The 4,450-nt window shown below is 32.8% G+C and overlaps 1 protein-coding gene across 4 annotated transcripts in view; it reads left to right on the forward strand.

The window, feature by feature from the left end:
• Positions 1–4,450, forward strand: part of LOC106884061 (1-phosphatidylinositol 4,5-bisphosphate phosphodiesterase beta-4) — a 127,865-nt gene that overhangs the window by 97,947 nt on the left and 25,468 nt on the right. The window lies entirely within an intron of this gene.

Below are 4,450 nucleotides of genomic sequence, written 5' to 3' on the forward strand. Positions count from 1 at the left end.
CACACAAAAATAAAATTTCAAACTGAATTCTTAACGAATGATGTAAACCTTAAAACGGCTATAAAATATCCCACTCCAAATAACCTACACTTTTCATGCTTAAAGCACAGTATAGTTCACTTGGCAGAACTTCCAAACCCTTTATCACCATGATCTTAATAACTAGATACATAGTTTAACCCTTTAGCATTTAATCTGGTCATATAGAGCCCAAATATTCTACTTGTTTTAGGTTCAGACCGACCAGATCCAGCCTCTCATACCTACCCTACCACGTCATTCTAAAAATATACATTCACATTATCAAAATTTTGGAGCTACAAGATAATGTATGATTAATTCAAAGCAATAGGAATAAATAAGAACAGCATTCGGCAGAGTAATTAAAGCACTAAAGGTTTAAACCAATCCTTCCAAACTCTTGCCAAACACTTTGAAAACACTTCATTCTGTGAAGATTTCACTAAGTGATCTTATGTTGATTCTCTTTAGAATGCCTTCATTTGGTGAGTGGTCTTGCCAGTGCATTCTCAGAATCCTCTTAAATTATCATTTGGAGTACACATCTAACTTTCTGTCAATCTTTATGATGCTCTTTCAAAGACCTGTTGGTAGAATTATGAGCCAAAGCTTTGTGTGTAGGCCAACAGTATTGGAGGATTAACTAACACACATTCTCTGAAATATGGTCACAGCTTTGCCAATTCCATGGTTGATGTTAGTCTAAACATTGCCTTTGTTACTGATGCTATTACCCAGATAGGTAAATCTGTCAATTGTCTCCCAGAACAGCTTTCAAAAAGATGACACCAGATGGAAAAAGGGAAAAAGACTGGGAAGTACATGGCATGGAACATTCATAATTTGCATAAAATGGGTCAATTATCACGTGACCAGAGGCAGAGAAACCTACCTCCAACGAAAACCAGTGGAATCACCTTGCTGCCCAATGTGCTCAAGCATACAAGAGGAACTGAACTCAGTATCTAAAGCACTGGAATAATTAACGCCATGCCAAACTTTACCATTATGTAATAAAGGCAATGTTTGTACATTAAACAAGAAAACCAAATAGACTGTAGGTAGCCTGTCCATTCCTAAAAGTTCTTGTCAATTTTTCTCATTTATCAAATGACGTCCTTCGGTTTCCTGACTGTTGACCTCCCTGGATGATTCCTCTACAATGAATGGCTTGCTTCCCCCACCATCACCACTACCATCAATAATTTACCATTCTCTTTGAGTGTCTATTAATCCCAAAACATATCTATATACCTTTGATATTCATCTCTCTCCAATCTCTCCCTTACTCTCTCTCTCTCTCTCTCTCTCCCTTTTTGTTTCCTATTCTCCTTCAGCCTCTTTCTCTCTCTCTTTCTTGTCTGCCTTCACAACCCCACCCCCACCTCACCAATGCCATTATTGCTATTTAGTTCCATTATGTATTTTGGCTTTCTTTGAACTTGTCTGCTATGCTTGGCTGCTACTCTTTGTTGCCTCAGTATCTGCTGCCTCAATTATATATAAATACACACACACACACACACACATGCATTCATGTTTAATATATTTGTCTTTAAATGAAACATTTATTGCATATAGTGTACGTATATTTATATATATATATATATATAATATAATATAGGATAAATTCTTTATAAGAATTTATCAAGTAGTCAGCGTGAAAAAAACCTCATAATGAAAAAATAACGAAAAATTTCATAATGAAAAAATTCATTGTTTCTTCATAGATATATTTAATTATATATGTATATATATATATACATATGAAATATTGCATATATATTTATATATGCAATGCTTATACATACACATTTAATATATTTGTATAGACATCAACACATACAATAGATGTGTTGTATTTAACACACACACACATGCAACAAAACTTCTATAAACTCAAAACCCTTACATAATTATTACTCTTATCAATATTAGAATCCCTGTGAAGGATAATCACACAATATAAATCTATGGTGTAATATATACAACTAAACTATCATAAAATGAGAAACCAGGAACCCTTAAACAAGTTCAACACTTCAAGAATGAAGTATAACTTAGATAGACAAGTACAGAAGATATAGAAGTTCTCAAGCAACAAGCATATGAAACATATAGTTCCTTTATCTGCTGCTTAAAAGCTTATGTATCTCATTATCGCAAAATGTAGTGTAAAAAACTATAAATTATGGTGTAACAATATATGAAGGCTTTCAAGGGTCAGTTACCATTAAGAAGGATCAATGAAATTCAATAGAAAAAATGTATTATTATTGTTAGAGAGTTGTGTTGGTTTAAAGTGAATAACTAATTTTGCAAATTTTTTACACCACTATTAGGTTACCTTAACTGAGTTTCTATTGAAAACTTTATAATTAATTGATAAATGGAAAAATATTGAATTTATAAAGTCTTTGGCAATGTTTCTTCATACATTTAAACTATGAATATATTTGTATATTTATTCAAGAAACTTATGAACAAATTCACAATTAGCCTTTGGAAGCCCATTTAGCTTCTATAAGAAAGGAAGCTGTGAGTATTTTGAAATCAAATTATCAATCACTGAATATACTTCTTCCTAATGTACCGGGCAGCTTTCTTTCAAATTTATGAAATGAATTACAGCTTTTTTTTATTTTCAAAACATTCATTAAAATCTGAGACGCAAGTTGTTGTAACATACATCACAGTTCCCACTTTTCAAGTGTACACCATTAAATAGATGAGCTTTGAAATTATTACAAATTTTAGAACAATATGGATCTTGATATCTCTGTTATTGACTCCAGTTTTTGGAGATTTATGTGTTGCAGAAACATCTCAAAATTTTGAGTTATTTTTCTTGCACAATTAGATTCTTTAACTCGCATGTAATATTTATATATATATATATTTTTATATTCTCACACATATACTCATATTTTTTCATATTTTTTTCCTTATATTCAACAAACATATCTACATAATTTCACGTAACCCCATCGTCCCACCTCTAAGTGATGGTACGTTCTCCTTCCTCTTTCACATCTAACAATCTACATATCACATCTTTTTGGTCCATTTTATACAATCGGAACTTGCATTATTCAAAAAATTTCCACCGTATGTTTATTTAACATTTCATAATTGTGTGTAGATTAGAGGAAAGACACTTCAGACGATAACTTGTATAAGTTTCAGTATCCAAAAATTATATCTGTGTGTGTGTGTGTGTTCATGTGTGTGTGTGTGTGTGTGTGTGTGTGTGTGTGTGTGCAAATATACATAAGATATGGGTGTAGTTGTATGGATAAAGAAGCCTGCTTCCCAACTCAGTGGTTTCAGGTTCAATCCCACTGCATGGATGTGTAGAAAATCTGCTTCAACAAATTCTGTGTGACCCATGCAAGCATGGAAAAGTGGACGTTATGATGATGATGAAGAAGCATGCATCCATGTATATATAATATTTATAAAAAAATACTCATATAATGACATGTATATATCAATATACACACGTTATTAAAAGCATCCATTACACTCTTGGAGTGTTTGGCATTAGGAAGGGCATACAGCCATAGAAACCATGCCAAATCAGACTGGAACCAGTTCCAGTCAAACTATCTAACCCATGCCAGGATGGAAAGCGAAGTTAAATGATGATGATGTGTGTGTGTGTGTGTGTGTATGTATGTATGTACAGAGGGGAGATGGTGTGTATGTTTGCATGTTTGAGGGCGCTATCAAGCATTAAAGGCCCTTGTATGTAGTAATGTTAATGATCATCGTCTCAACAATTAGCCAGAAGTGATTTTTAAAATGAGAATATCTGAAATAAACTCGACTGCTCTCACAAACGAGAATACTACAAATTAACCTGATCGCTCTCAAAGATTAACTAAAAATAAAAAGGAAAAATAATCCAGTATCTTTGTCCTATATCAGATCGATCCCCAAATCTAATCAGTTTGTGCCAGTCATGAGGCCAAACATTCCTGAAAGTTTCATCCGTATCCATCCAACGGTTCTTGAGATATCTTGTCCACGGACAAACAAATACAACTGAAAACAATACCTCCGCCTTTGCTAAGGCAGAGGTAATAATAAAGTTGCAGCACTTGTCATGTTTTTAGTGATTGAATATAGTATGCATTAGACTTTTGTTTGTTTTGTTGTTTTAGTATTTCTTGACCTTCAAACTATAAGTAGATACAAAAAAAAAAAAAGTATACAAAACCCTCATCGCTGCTTATACTTATTTCAACACATTACATCAATACAGTCCAGTCTTCATATCTAATAACAATGTGGTGCACACACTGACAGACACACACATAAACATATATTTGTTTGTATGTATGTATGTATATGTATATATATGTATGCATATGTGTATGTATGTGTGTGTGTGTGTGTATGTATATATATATATATATATATATAT

The sequence above is a fragment of the Octopus bimaculoides genome, chromosome 11 (assembly GCF_001194135.2).
Source record: "Octopus bimaculoides isolate UCB-OBI-ISO-001 chromosome 11, ASM119413v2, whole genome shotgun sequence".
Classification (NCBI taxonomy): Eukaryota; Metazoa; Mollusca; class Cephalopoda; order Octopoda; family Octopodidae; genus Octopus; species Octopus bimaculoides.